At 49.0% G+C, this 15,983-nt stretch overlaps 1 protein-coding gene across 1 annotated transcript in view; it reads left to right on the forward strand.

The window, feature by feature from the left end:
- Positions 1-13,718: 13,718 nt before the first annotated feature.
- The window catches only part of LOC124231486 (beta-1,3-galactosyltransferase 5-like), a 34,745-nt gene continuing 32,480 nt past the window's right edge, over positions 13,719-15,983 (forward strand). The window contains exon 1 of the mRNA XM_046648294.1: positions 13,719-13,801. The gene's annotated coding sequence lies outside the window, so the exon portion shown is untranslated. The remainder of the gene's footprint in view (positions 13,802-15,983) is intronic.

Here is a 15,983-nt window from a genome sequence, read left to right on the forward strand (position 1 = left end):
GGAAGTTCTTCAGGTGGAGGGAAAATGATCCCAGAGGGATATTTTGAACATGAGTGAAGGAAAAGTAACAAAAAATGGTAAATATAGTAGACTTTTCTTCTCTTCTTAGGTGTTTTAAAATACGTATGGCTGTTGAAAGAAAAAGTGATAGCACTCACTGATATAGTTTTTAATATATGAAGATATAATCCATATGACAACTATAATTAAAGTGAAGTTCATCATATAAACCACATCTAACTATATGGTTAGGGGTCATCTTCTACATTTTACTGGAAATAGTGAAACATTAACTCTAAGTAGACTGTGCAATGTTATATTATAACTCTTAGAGCAACCACTAAATTATACTATATATATAATACTCTATATACCTATAGCCAAAAAGCCTATAGACAAAACAAAATGGGAAGCTAAAAATCACTGAAATAATCTGAAAGAAGATGGGAAGGGGGAACCCCGGAACAATAAACAAAGGGATGAACAGCAAATAATTAATAGAATGGTATTTAATCATATTAATAATTATATGAAATGTAAATGATCTAAAAACACCAGTTAAAAGTCAGAGGTTGTCAGGGGCCAGCCCCGTGGCCGAGTGGTTGAGTTCACGTGCTGTGATTCAGCAGCCCAGGGTTTTTCTGGTTGGGATCCTGGGTATGGACATGGCACCTCTCATCAAGCGGTGCTGAGGAAGCCTCCCACATAGCGCAGCCAGAAGGACCTACACCCAGAATATACAACTGTGTACTGGGGGGCTTTGGGGAGAAGAAGAAGAAGAAAAAAAGGAAGATGGCAACAGATGTTAGCTCAGGTGCCAATCTAAGACAAATTCCGTGGTTGTCAGATTGGCTAATAAAACAAAACCTAACTATATGCTGACTACAAGAAACCAATTTTTAAATATAATCATACAGTTAGGTTAAAAGCATAAAAAACATATACTATAAAAATCCTAATCAATAGAAATATGGAGTGGCTACATTAATATCACACAAAGTGGATTTCAGAGCAAAGAAACTTACCAGAAATAAAGGGGCAATATACAGTGATAAAATGGATAATCAACCAAGAAGAATAACAATCCTGAAGGTGTATGCTCCTAAAATACATGAAGCAAGAATAGATAGAATTGAAAGTAGAAATAGACAAATCCATAAATCTACTTGGGCAGTTTAACACTCCTTTCTCAGTAGTTGATAGAACAAATAAATCAGGAAAGATATAGAGGACCCAAATAACACTATAAGCCAATTTGACACAACTGACATTTATAGAACATTCTACCTAAAGCAGTAAAACATACATGTTTTCAAATGCACACAAAACATTGTCCAAGATAGACCATATTCTGGATTACATAACAAGCCTTAACACACTTAAAAGAATTGAAATCATTAAAAGTGTGTTCTCTGACCATAATAGAATTAAATTGGAAATAAATAATAGGAAGCTATCTGGAAAATCTCCAAATATTTGGAAATTATAAATAACCCATAGATCAAAGAGGAAGTGACAAGGGAAATTAGAAGATATTTTGAGTGGGGTGAAAAGGAAAATACAGCTCATCAAAACTTGTGGAATTCAGCTAAAGCTGTGCTTAGAGGGAATTTTATGGTATTAAACGCTTTTATTAGGAAGAAAGAAAGGTCTCAAATCAATAATCTAAGTTTCCACCTTAAGAAACTAAACAAATTGCGGCCAGCCCAGTGGCGTAGCAGTTAAGTTCATGCCCTCTGCTTTCGTGGCCCGGGATTCGCAGGTTCGGATCCTGGGCATAGACTTAGTAGTACTCGTCCAGCCTCACTGTGGACCTAGCACGGCTCATCAAGCCACCCTGTGGCGGTGTCCCACATAAAATGGAGGAAGATGGCCACAGATGCTAGCTCAGTGACAATCTTCCTCAAGCAAGAAGAGGAAGATTGGCAACAGATGATAGCTCAGGGCCAATCTTCCTCACACACACAAAAGAAACTAAACAAATAGAACCAGCCCTGATGGCCTAGTGGTGAAAGTTTGGTGCTGCCACCACGTCAGCAGCCTGGGTTCAGGTCCTGGGCATGGAACCACACCACTCGTCTGTCAGTAGACATGTTGTGGTGGTGGCTCACATGGAAGAACTAGGAGGACCTACAACTAGAATATACAGCTATGTACTGGGGCTTTGAGGTGGGGAAAGAGAAAAGAGAGGAAGAAAAGAAAAAAAAGTTATAAAAAAGCAAAAATTTTTCCCAAAAAAAAAAAAAAAAAAAAAAGCAAAAGCAAGGATTTCCTTAAAAAACAAAGAAACTAAACAAACAAAACAAGCTAAAAGTAAATATAAGGAAGAAAATAATAAGGATTATTCTAAAATTTATATGGAAAGTCAAAGGACCTAGAATACCTAAAACAATTTTGAAAAAGAAGAATAAAGTGGGAAGAGACAGTCTACTGTATCTTAAGATTTATTATAAGGCTACAGGAATCAAGACAGTGTGCTATTGGCAAAGGGATAGACTCACAGATCAGGGGACCAGAACAGAGAACCTAGAAACAGACCCACGCAAGCAGGCATTTTTGACAAAGTTGCAACCGCTATTCAGTGGAGGAAGGACAACCTTTTCAGCAAATGGTGCTGGGCCAGTTGGACATCCATAGGTGAAAGAGTAAGGCTCAATATAAGTCTCACATTTTATACCAAAACTAACTCAAAATAGATGATGGACTTAAACGTAAAACGACAAAAGTTTTAGAAAGAAACAGAAGAAAATCTTTGGGATCTAGGGCTGGGCAAAGAGTTCTTCGACTGCTTGAAAAGCAGCGTCCATAAAAGGAAAAATTGATAGCCTGGACTTCATTGAAAGGAAGACTTTTGTTCTGTGAAAGACCCTGTTAGGAGGAGGAGAACGCGAACTCCTCGCCCTGCCTCTTCGTAAAGTTCCACTGTCTCAGTGGCTGCAAGATCATAAGTCAACACTATAGAAAGTCATTCGAAGGCCTCCACGGGACGGCCTTGGGCTCCTCCTCCTCCTGCATCCCTTCCTCTCCACATATTCTGTCTCCCAGGAGACACTGTGGGTGGTTGGCAGAGTTATGGTCCCGAGAGATGCCCATACCCTAATCCTCGACACCCGTGAATATGTCACCTTACATGGCAAGAGAGACTTTGCAGGTGCAGTTCAGTGTACAGACCTTAAGATAGGGAGGTTACCATGGATTGTCTGGGTGGGCGCAATCTAACCATGCGAGCCCTTAAGGGAGAGAGGGAAGCGGAAGAGGCAGAGAGCTGTGCTGGAAGAAGAGGCAGGAGACAGTCATAGTGTGAGCGGGTCTTGACTGCTGTTGCTGGCTGTGAAGATGAAGTGGGCCACGAGCCAGGGGAGGGAGGAAGCCTCTAGAAGCTGAGAGCCCCCCATGGCCAGCAGCCAGCAAGAAAACAGGGTCTTCTTTCCCACAACTCTGCTGCCGGCAATCTGAGTGCGCCGAAAGCGAATTCTCCCCCAGAGCTCAGTCTTGGTGACGTCTTGATTCTGGGCTTGAGAGACTTGAAGCAAAGAAACCAGGAGCACTGGGTTTCCGACCTCAGGAACTGTAAGAGGATCAATTTGTCTTGTTCTAGACCACCGAGTTTGTAGTAATTTGTTTCGGCAGCAATAGAACGCCATGCCCTATACCTTTCCTCATTTGCATGCCCTTGCTCATGCTATCCTGCTGCCAGGAAACCTCTTCTCCGTTTCTGCAGTCAGGATGAAATTCCACCTGTCCTCTAAGGTCCAGCCTTCCTGGCAGTCCCCCTGAGCAGCGCTTCCCTCCTCCCAGTGGCCGAGCAGAATTGATCACATCCTCCTTTTTGTTCCAGAGAACTGTGCTCCCACCTGAGTATAGTGCAGGCTGCTCGTTGATTGCATTGTGGCCACTCCTTGCTGTACTCCAACCTTTAATGGCTGGTGTCCTTGTCCCTAGCTTAGTGCCTGACAGTCTGTCAATCAAATATATATCGAGGGACTAAGTCACGCTGGGCAGACGTGTCTTGGGTGCTCGGTATACAGTGATACCCGAATCAGACCCAAGCCTTGTCCTTACGGAGCTTATAGACTACACAGAGACTGTGCCCATAAACATTTGCTGAGTTAATTGAACTCGTATGTCCTGGGATCAAGGAATTCACAATCACCAGGAAGCGGAATTGGCCAGGTCTCTCTGTCAGGGCATCCATATGCATCCACATACAAAGAAATACAGTTTGCAAATCACGCCTTCAGTTTTACAGTTTTTGTTCATAACGCACAATAGGTTTTGGGGAATCACTGGCTGAAGTGGGAAAAGCCAGGAGGAATTTGTAGCATGGATTTTAACGCTCAATTTGGATTCAGCTGGGCAGGTACCCTGAGGTGGCAGCTAAGGGTCAGTGCAGAGGATGCCCAATAAAAACGTTGCTGGTTCCAACGCTTTTAAGAGCCTTTGAGGCAAGTCGAGTGTAAAGACTATGAAAATGGTGGTCCTGTACTTGCTTGTTCATAGAGCCCTACAAGGAAGAATTAGGCAGTGTAAATTATTGAAGAACAACTTCTTTTACCAACGGGGAACTCATACCAATTCCAGAGCAGCTGTTATTATCACTAAAAATACAGATGTAGTGCAACCTACTGCTCCAAGTAGAGACTGAAAAATCTGGGCAGTAAACAATTAACCCATGTTCTTATGCTACAAAATAAGATTAATGATTTTTTTAAATGATCTCTTTTCTAAGATGGAAACCATTGTTGTGGAAAATACGTGTTCCTGTCCCTATTTTGAGACCTGGCTGACTTACTTTAATCTCTGTCCATGACAGACACCTGTGTCCACTGCAAAGCTCTCCCCTCCCTTCATTTCAATAAAGAAAGCTGTCTGTTCCGTTTCCTCGCTTCTCTAAATTTATTGATTCAACTCCCAGGATTCAGTTCATTCCAGAATTTTATTCCCTAAGGGTGTGACACTGCACTTGTCACCTGAGGCAGTTCTTTTATAGTTGACGATAGTTCTCTCTATGAGAATGTGTGAAAACGTCCTCTTTGGAGTTCTGTAGCTGGAACTCGGAGAAGGGACCCTGATTTCTTTGTATGTGGCTCCCAGCAGGACACGCTGTTGAAATATTAATTGGACAATGCCCCTGCTTTGGAGCAGATACGTAAGAACTAAGAGTTCATAGGATCCAATAATTTCCAAAAGTCCTTTTGTTGTGACCAGGGCTTGAAGTAAGTGGCAGGATGAACAAAAATGCCATCGCCCTGAAATGGACCATGATTAGAGTCAGAATGGTGAAGCAAGATGTGAGTTTTGTTGTCCCTCCTGGGCCCCCGTCGCTGCAACCTCTTCCCTCCCCGTGTTCTCAGTCCCACTGACCCTGGCATCCGGGGACTTCAAATGTAGTTAAGTCTGCTGTCCTTGGTCGTGCCAGGCGTGGCCTGAGTCCCAGCCTTCTATTGAAATGTACCTGTCTTGTGTCCCGGCACACAGCCTCGTGCGTTACCCCTTCTGCAAAAATACTCTAGTTTCCAACACAGCTCTTCCATATTTTAGCCCGAATGACTGACAACTGGCTGTATCCAGCGATGGGGGTGAGAAACAAAGAACAAAAGGAAGAGCTGTCACCTCTTCCTCCCTCTCGACCTGCATGAGGCTTCTGGGGGTCACAGCAAGGCAGACAGAGATTTTCTCAGCATCCACTCATGCACGATTTAAAACATGCATTAACACCATGCGAGGTTCCAGGACATAAAAACAAATGATCTGAGGTCTCTGTCACCAAGTGAGGGGATGGACACACGAGCCAACAGACAGCAGCTCCAGCGGCACAGTGTAGCCAGTGCTGCTACAGAGGCAGGGACAAACGTGGCAGGGGGATGAAGTCACTAACTCTGAGCAAGGAGAGAAGGTGGCATTTGATGTGGGTTTTGACGGCTGAATAGGAGTTTTCTAGGGACCCGTGGAAGGGAAGAGTGAACAGGAGAGGAATAAATAATGCCCGGGTGCTGTGTCACAAGTGGCAGACTGTCAGCATGGTTGATGAGAGGGGCGGTGCAGCACCTGGCAGGTATTGAGGCCAGGTGAGCAGTTGGGGCCAAAGTATGAGTTGTCTTTCGGGGTGCACATGTGTCTTGCCAAGAGCAAACATGGATTTCAAGCAAAGGCCTGATTTAATTAGATTCTTCTAACAGTGGAGCTCAGGAGGAGGCCACTCATGGGCTGGTTGCAAAGCACCAGCTGGAGATGGTGAAGCTTGGACCAGCTGGGAGTGGAAGGAGGAGCTGGACTCAACAGAGAGGCTTAGGGAGAATCAAATGGATTCTGTGAAGGAGAGAGAGGAGGGACCTCAGGCTACTGACCTGGGCATCAGGCTGGACAGTGACACTGTAGATCCAGAAAGGTGGTCATAGGAGGTCGGCTGGCTGGTGGGGAAGCTTGTGAACTTGGATGGGTCCTTCCCTCTCTGAAGGAAAGGATCCCAAAGGCATCTGTCGCCTTCTCTGCTTCTCACCCCTTGTCCTGCCTATGTCACAGTCCTGTGAACCTCGACGATTGTTAGAGAACAAAAAGATGGCGGAACTCTACAAAGAGGCAGCCCGTGGTGCAAGCCGCCCCTGGCAGGCCTGGGCTCCGAGGACAGGCAGCCAGTAGGAGGTGCGATGTGGCCGGGAGAAAGCCTGCCCAGACGCTTTGTTCATGGCAGGAATTTTGGCTTGGGCTGGCGTCTTCAAGCCTGGACACTCTATAAATGGGAGTCGCTCCATTGACTGGGGACTGGATCTCATCCAACTGGGTACATTTGGAGTGTCCTGCTTTTCTACCGGCTTGTCCTTGGACAAAGCATGTGACACCTCCGTCCTTCCTTGGCTGCGCTGGGGGGCGTGGCAAGGCAGAAGGGGCTGAGAAAAGAATGTGCTCCTGGTTCTAGGAGACAGGGATCTTGCCCGAAAGGCATTCCATAACACGTGGAAAACTGAAGTTCACTTCTCAAAGTGCGTCAACAGCCTTCCTCCCTTCCGTGTGCTCCAACTTAAATGTCACGTTGCCAAATGGGTGTCAGATAATAGCAGGAATAACAGAGGTATCACGTCATTATTCACTTCCCTTTGACTTATTTAGTTTTAGAACACCGTTATCCAACGTGGGGATCTTGGAACATTAGTCCCACAACATACTCTTTGAAAAATTGGTTGCATTATTAGACAAGTTTGGAACAGGCTGCATTCCTTACGTCACTCTTGAGCATTCACAATTCACAACAAAGGCTCTGAGAAGTCCTGCACTAAAAACCATACAGACAGGGCCTCCCAAAGTCATTCGTACACGAGACCCTGGATTCTGTTTTTTTAAAATACATTTCTAACGTCCAGGGGGCAGACTTTTGTAAATGTCGCCCTAGCACTCAGGAACCATGAGAACCTTTAAAAGCCATGCTCTTGAGTCCATAAAAGAGGAAGAAAAGTTGAAGAACGGGTAACTGCCTACAGGTCTGTTTCCTGGCCTCTACAGACGATCGTACCCTTTTTTGCACTATCTCCCTTACCCATTTTACCTGGTCTCTAATTAACTTTTCGTATTGCTCTCCCCACTATTCCTAGATATTTTGCCTCAGACGAAAGCAGGGTAATCGGTTCCTGATCTCTTTTTTAAAGGTATCGCATCTTCTTCCAGCCCACGGGTGCATGATGGCTTTACGGATTTCCTCCTTTGAAACAAACCTTTGCGAACACCTGCCAGCTCCCCGTCCACTTCGGGCTAAAGTGAGCAGCGTTTGCGTTCTCAATTCTCTCCCCTGCTTTAGATTCATAACAGTTAGGATTAACAGGTGGGAGGAGGAACCAGGTGGGCTAACAAAGTCACATACATACACTACAACTTTAAGTTGTTTCTTGTCGGCGAGAATTTGCTTTACGTGGGCTAATTATTAGAACTCTGTGCCTCAGTATTCTCATCTGTAAAATGGGGATAAAACAGCACCGCCCTCCCCACACTGTACTGAGAAATAAATGAGTTACCGCATGTCAAACATCCAGAATAATGACTGGCACAGAGCTTTAATAATAATGAATAATAATTTCACTTCTAAAAAAGAGATTTAAGTGAGTTTTCATCAATTGGCTATGATTAATTCTTTCAATAAAACCAGCGACAAAAAATTCTGTTAAACAGAGCCTTCACATCGCAGTATTATTCACATGTTCACTAAGCAGTGTCATCACTTTTACTTTATTTGGGGGATCAGAAGTGCTTCTGTGGGGACTGAGACGACCACACAAAGGACCGTGGAACAGCAGGGCTAGGAGGGCATCCAAGGGGGAATCGGAGGCCTGGGTTCTGGTCCTCCGCACCCCACTGCCCAGGGATGAGCTCCTGGGTCAGTTACCTACTCATCAGACTGGCATGGACCGAGGGCTCCCTACGGGCCAGGCATAGTTCACAACACCTTTCCTGCCATCTCCATTGCGGAGGTGGGACGCTGAGGTGACAAGAGGCCAGAGGGTGAGTAAGTGGCTTTGAAGCCCATGCTGTCAGGCACCACTGGGTTTCAATTTCCTCTGAAAATAAAAACACCTCGTGGGCACTGTGCCTGGGGGAGGGGGGATTATCAGAAGCGTGAATGGGATGGCTTACATAAAAAGGGCTTTGAAAGCTGTAGCGTTCACTGAAGGAAGTGTCCTCAGCACTTCTCTGTAGCTTTGGTTTTAGTGTGATCTCGCTCCGTGGAAGTGAGCTGACAAGGAGCACACTGCTGGTTAGTATTCTGTTTCTTTGCCCTGCCCCGGTGCACCCACAGGCGGGCTAAAGGGAAGGACTTTTCTAAAAGGCAGGAGGTTGAGGAGAAGCAGAAGGGCCCCAGGACAAACCCAGGAAGCTGCCTGGACTCTGACTTGCTTTAGCTTCCTCTGTGTTTTGTACTTTGGTCCCATTAACCAACAGGTGTGGTTAGAACTGGAAAGAAACTTCCTCATCCTCGGGGCTGGAGACATGGAAGCAGCGTTGGGCACAGTCCTGGGGTGAGAGTCGGTATCTTGGGGTGATGGAAGGAAGGGAGGCGTCGAGTGGGCTGGAGGGCACGCCCCCCCCCCCCCCCAGCAGAACAGCTCTGACGGAGCTGGTTTCCGAATATTGGAGGTACACCCACATTCCATTTGAGAAAGGAGTTTCTAATGCTAGAGCAAGATGGAAAAACAATGGATGAAGTCCAACAACCCCCAGGGACAATCAGCTGGCTCTTCCTCTGTGCTCGCATCACATTTGGTTAAACTTCTGTCAACATTCAAGTCCAGGCCTTCCTCCTAACATGGTCAGTTATTGGCAAATTGGTTTCTCGTCCGCCACTGGGTGTCCCTGAAGCAGAAAGATAATAATGCCTTTTATCTTTTTTTGTGCCCTCTTCAAAGGATGATCGATGTATTGAGCCCACGCTCCAGAATTTATACGCTTGAAATGAACGTCCTCGCTTGCAAATGGTCCCCGGGACTTGACCCTCTCTTCAGTGTGCCTCTTGAGGAGCTGTCTGCACAGCTCAGTGTACACGAAAACCTCCTTGGTCCTAGAAAAACCTTTGAGTGTGAAGTTGATTTTCGACACACCTCAAAAAATTCATTTAGCACCAGGTGGATAGCTTCTCTGACAAGAACGGTGTGTACATCTAAGGAATGGGTTTCTTGAGAGGGTGGCAAATGCTTCTGAAGGCAATGTTGAGAGAAGGATGCGGCTTCCTAAGATGACAATGAAACATGGAATTAAAACAAACACACAAGAGAACAAAAACTCCCTTAGAATTGGTAAGTGTTACTAAGAGAGAGAGCACAGGCGCGTCCCCAGCCTCTGGTTGACTATCGTATGTGACCCCCAGGACAACTCTATTATCACAACCACTGTGTGGATGAGGAAGCTGATGGTGGAGCCAATTTAACAGAGCCAGAAGGTTGTAGAACCAGGTTGCCCAGGCTCTCTGTGTCCTTACCTCTTCATCACTTCCCTGGCTTGGAGCTTCTATCCTCAGGATTCAAGACGAACATCTTATTTTAGACTTTAGAATCTGGTTCGTTTAGATGCTCCAGCATTCACCGCAGATGTCAAGGGGAGCAGTGACGGGCCTCACTGGGGCCCCAGGAGGGTTAGCCACACAGCTAGCATGTACACCAGACTCTCTAAGCCGCAGCTACTTCCTCTGAGCTCTGAACCTCAGTTCCCACAGCCCTTCTCCTTGCTCCGTGAGAGCTTTGTTTAACGTTTCAAGAAACTGCTGTGGGCCCGAAAAACCTTCCTGGCACAGTAATTCTAATCAGTATAGTGGCTTCCCTGGAAATGCCATTTTCCAGGCCTCAAAGAACCTCTGCTGGGTTCTTCAAATTTGCATGAGGGTCCCTGGGACTGTCAGCCACAGATGCTGGTTCCACCCAGGTCCTGTAATTGGAAATGCAGGGTTTCCTGCCAGCAGCAGCTCTAACCTCTCTGACATGGGTGAGAAGGGGGCAACGCCCCCACCTCCTGTGATCACCAGCCGGGATGAGGGGGAAGGGGTCTCTCGGTGCCTCCCACAACTCCCCAAGACCCAACCCAATGGCAACCAAGAGCTCCCCGCCTTCTCCGTTCCTTCCAGATGCCGCACACATTTCTGCCATTTGTTCATTCCCCCGCTTATTTATTCAACAGGTATTGTTCAAGCATGCACTCTCTGCCAGGCCGAGCGCTCTGCTGGGGTTGTGGTGGTCTGGCCTGAAGTCCTGTTCTGGAAGGGGAGACAGGGCACACACAAAGGAGCAAATGGCCTCGGCGATGTCGGGCAGCAATGCTGGGCCAAGTAGGGTCACGGGATGGGGGTGACGAGGGCAGGAGGGCGTGTGCATTAGCCTGTGCTGGGGGAAGGCCTGCCTGGGAGGCGGATCTGAGTGGAGGTCTGAGCGAAGCCGCAGAGAGCCATCTGGGAGAGGAACATTCCAGACAGAGGGAGGAAGACAGGCACGTAGATGCAGAGATGTGAATGAGTGCTGCTCCTTCGAGGAGCACAAGGAGGCTGGTGCCACCAGAGGGAGAGGACTTTGGCCAGGGCCCTATTATGTATCTGGAAGGTGGCCCTTTTCCATGGGGCCATCACTAATAATGATGTGTTCTGTAGCAATTTGTGGGGCACTCGGTCCCGTTCCTTCCTGTCAGAACAGCGGTTCTCAACCGGGGGGCAATTTTGCTCCTCTTGGGACATCTGACAACATCTGGAGACAACCACTTGCATGTGTGTGTCTGTGTGTGTGTGCACACGTGTCTGATGTGCTCTGGCGTCTAGTGAGTAGAGGCTGGGGAATCCTGCTAAATACCCTCCACCACACAGGACAGTCCCCACAACACACTGGTCTGACCAAAAACGTCAGCGGTGCTTCTGGCAACCCCTGTTTTGGGTCAGTAACCTGGGAAGGCTGGACGTTTTGAGCAGCAGTCAGGGTCCCACGCTCTGGAGAAGGTACGGGGTGGGGGTGGGGGACACGTGGGGCAGTGGTGCCACTGCCCCCACAAAATCGTTCCCTCAGGGGTGTGGTCTGCAAGGCTCACAGGTGAGATCCCCTCCACTGTGCAGGGGACATGGCAGCCCAGCAGAGGCCAATGTCAGTGCCTTAGAACATGAGCTCTCGTCCGGGGGCCCTTTGTGCACCCGGACCTACCTCGTCTGCCTGTTCTATTAGCCCACTTTCCACACGGTAATACTGAGTCAGGGGCAGACAAGTTCCTGTCTCAGGGCCTTCCCTCTGCCTGGAAGCCTCTCTCCTCACCTTCTCGTGGCCTTTTCATCATTCTGGGCTCAGTTGGAACGTCATCTCCTTGCAGAGGCCCTGCTGGGACGCTGCCCCTCCGCACCTCAGTCCCGTCCTCCCCAGGCCCCCTTCTCTGGGTCCTGCACCATCCCAGCTCGCCTCACCTCGATTAAAACACACCTGCCCTGGCTCTGGGCCCCTCGGGATGCTCGGGGTGCCTGAAGCAAGTCCGGGAGCCGTCTGAACTAAGGCGTCTGCGGCTGACAGAGGTGTTGCTAGGGAGCGGACGGGGAGGCGCTAGGGAAGGGAGGCAGGTCGGGAGGGGATTCCGGGAAGGAGAGGGCACGCTTTACCTCATCCACCCTCTGGTCTGGCGCCAACCCCACCTGAGGGCTGCGAGGCTGCATCCTGCCTGGCTATGCCGTAAGAGCGCTCAGCCGAGAGCGCTCCAGGCCCACTTGGTTACCCCAGGAAACGTGCTGCAGAACCTGCTGCAGGAAAGCCGGAGCGCGGTGCCGAAGCGCGGGGGTGTCTAATCACCCAGGCCGGCGGCTGCGCTGCCCCGCTCCTACGTTCCTCCTCATCAGCCTCTTCCCAGGGCGCCGGCTTCGCCCGCCCCGCGCCTTCCCCGGGCCTCTTCCTTTCTCTGAAACGATTCTACACCTTTCGGGCCTGGGCGCTCCATCTCGCTAAATATTTGGGGGTCTTCTTCACGCCCCATCCCCCCATTAGCTCACTTCATCTTTGCGCAAGAAGGACCACATGCTAACGTGGGGGAAATCAGGCCTGGCATTGTTCTGAAGCTACTGCAGAGAGGAGATTAAGGAAAAGAAGTCAAAATCATCTGGCTTGGGGTAGGGGGCCCGAGCATTGGGAAGTTTCGAAGCTTCCCAGGCGATCGTACCGCGCAGCCAGGATTGACAATCAATGAATTAGATGATCAATGATATGCCCCTAACTCTTAAAAAATATATGTGTATATTTTTGTACATGGAAAATGTATATTTTTCCAGCCAGAGAAAGCTGGCATCCCTTTGGCAGCATCTCGTCTGTCTCACCGCTCACTCCCTCACCTTCCTCGCTCGCGGACTGAGTTAGCGTTCCCGGCACACGTGTCCGCTTCGCCGCCCCCTGGCTCATTGCGCCTGCGCCCGCCCCCTCTTTCTGGGATCTGTAAGTAATCAATCAGGAGACTTGACTCCCTTCGTGTGGGTATACTGAAATTGCGCCTTCATCAACCCTGGGGTTTCACTTCCCCAAGCGGGGAGCTTGGGTGCTGAGGGAACTACCTGTTGACCCCGTGTGGAGGGCTCGTGCCTCTTCATTGAGCGGGTTAGAATCTGCGTAATCTTCATTTGATACACCACCTGTGGGCTCCCCAACACAGCCCCCATAACGCCCCATCCTGTTATCAGAACGTGACACACTGCTCAAAGCCAACTGAATTTGAGAAGCACAGGACCGCGCTGCCTTCCCGGCACAGAGAATGTTTTCAAAGTTAACTTTGGGACCGTCCACGGGGAAGGCAGGACGAGGAACTCGAAGAATCGGCCTAAGGGGAGATGAGCAAATTCCACCATCGTGAATGTCTGGTGCTTGGTGAAAGATGCTCTTGCCCTGGGTCTATGGAGGCGGAACCTTGCAGACAGTTCCTGTCGCCTTCCCGGGCACCCAGCATAAGGGTCCTGCCAGTTCCTGGAGCCCGGAGAGAGCGGCGGCGGGGCTCGGGGAGCCCTCCCCCCTGTCCCGAGCCGCAGCGCCCCGCGTCCTCCGCCCGCCCGCCTCCTGAACCTATCAGATTTCCTGCGCGCATCGCCGCGCCGCTCCTCCCACCTCCTAAATGCCGTGCGGAGGGGCCAGCGGCGCTCGGCCTGCACCCAGCTCCTCCGAGGACCGGCCGCGGGTCCCCGGCTCTGCTCGCCGCGATCCGGCTGTGAGCTCGCTGCGGCTGCAGCCCGGCCGGGCCGCCGAGCGAGTGCCGGGCGCACCGTGAGAGCCGGGAGGTGCGGGCGCGCGGGGCGCGGGGGGCGCAGGTGGTGCCGGCGCCGGGGTCACGGCAGGTGGGGTGCAGGGACAACGGGGGCCGGGCGAGGTGCGGATGCGCGGGGCGTGGGGGGCGCGGGGGTCGCAGGTGGTGCCGGCCCTGGGGACACAGCAGGCGGGGCGCGAGGAGAGCGGGGACCGGGGGAGATGGGGGCTCGCGGGGGGCGCAGATGGTGCCGGCGGTCCCGGCGCCGGGGACACGGCAGGCGGTGCGCGAGGAGAGCGGGGGCCGGGGGAGGTGCGGGCGCTGGAGGCGGGGGCCGGAGGGCACGGGGAGCGCGGAGGCCGAGGGAGGTGCGGGCGCTGGAGACGGGGGCCGGAGGGCACGGGGAGCGCGGAGGCCGAGGGAGGTGCGGGCGCGCGGGGAGCGGGCCCGGGTGGTGCCGGCGAGGGGAACGCGGGAGGCGCTGGGCGCGCGGGGGGCGTGGGGACGGCGCCCTGGGAAAGGTGAGGCGGGGGACCAGGGGCTCTTTTGACCGCCTGGCCCTTCTGATCCCCGCGTATTGCAGGCTGGTTCTCTGTCTTCTTTTTAAATTAAGGAAAAGAAAATGGTTACAGACCAAATTTCATCAAACTTGATCTAACAGTGTATTTATTTATTTATTTTTGGGTGAGAACGTTTAAGTTGTACTCTTAGCAAATTTCAGTTATATAGTACAGTGTTGTCAACTATAGTCATCGTGTTATGCATTAGATCCTTAGAACCTCTTCTTATTTCTCCCACCCCCTAGCCTCTGGCTATTGCTACTTTGTTTCTATGAGTTTAACCCTCCCCCCCTTTTTAAAGATTGCATATATAAGTGATATCTTGCAGTGTTTGTCTTTCTCTTTATGGGTTATTTCGCTTAGCGTGATGCCCTCCAGTTTCATCCATGTTGTCCCAAATGGCAGGGTTTCTTTCTTGTTTAAGGCTGAATAATATTCCTTGTATATATATCTACCGGATTTTAAACATTCATCTGTCTGCAGACATTTAGGTTGTTTCTTGGCTATTATAGCTTGGCTCTTGTGAAGAATGCTGCAGTGAATGTGGAAGTAGAGATATCTTTTTGATATAACATTTTCCTTTCCTTTGGATTATATACCCAGAGGTGGGATAGCTGGATCATATGGTAGTTCTATTTTTAATTTCTTGAGGCACCTCCATACTGTTTTCCATAGCGACTGTACCAATTTACATTCCCATCAACAGTGGACAAGGGTTCCCTTTTCTCCACATCTTTCCTGCATTTATTGCTTGTCTTTTTTTTTTCTTTTGGTGAGGAAGATTGGCCCTAAGCTAACAACTGTTGCCAATCTTCCTTTTTTTCCCCCTCACAGTTAACATGAATAACCCAATATAAAAAGAAAAAAATCAACTGCCTAGCATTCTGCACAGACAGGCTCCCCGCAGAGTGTGGGAGTTGTGGAGGGGCTGACGGGCAATATGGTGAAGACATCTTTTCACTAAGAAGTGCCCGCAGGGTTTTGACTTCGTAGAGAGGGCAGGCAGCGAGTCTCTTCAGGTCATTCCTCAAGGCAGTGAGGCGCCTTAAGATTTTATAATCAACATTTTTAACAATACTTCTACCAATTGGTGTGTGTATGTGTGTGTGTAACATGTGTCGTAAATATGCACGACAAATATTGCATTTACCTTTTTTTAAATCGTGTTTCTGTTTCACCTTTTTTTTTGTTTAGGTGTCTGACTTGTTGGGGATAAATACAACATCCAATTATGGAAAACCCTTTCCACATCTGCAGTGATCAGATGTTGTGAAGTTATTTTTCACTCTTCCTTTGTATTAGCATGGCAAACTGAAAAACATCTTTGTTATGAATTTGCCTTTTGTAAATATTAACATCACCTCCTGTCTCCATGTCCCTCTCGTTTGCTGTTTCTGCCCTGGCTTCTTGAGACGGAGGAGTAGAATTTAATGAAGATAGGGTTCTGGGGAAGTATCATATTCCAATGAGTGCTGGGGGTGGGGAATGTCTGCTGTGTAGAGTGTTTTATAGACAGGAAATTCCTAGAGTCATGTTTGTGGGTAAATGCATGCTGATTCTGCCCATCCTTACATGTAACATTTCAATTAAGTTATGTAGTCTAGGATACGCCCATCTTTTATGGTGCTTCCTCTTAAACAGGTACATGTCATATACAAATCGCTTCAAAGAGAGAGCATTTCATATCTTCCTTTTAGTGAAATAAGTTAGACA

This window comes from Equus quagga, chromosome 21, assembly GCF_021613505.1.
Source record: "Equus quagga isolate Etosha38 chromosome 21, UCLA_HA_Equagga_1.0, whole genome shotgun sequence".
In the NCBI taxonomy this organism is placed as follows: Eukaryota; Metazoa; Chordata; class Mammalia; order Perissodactyla; family Equidae; genus Equus; species Equus quagga.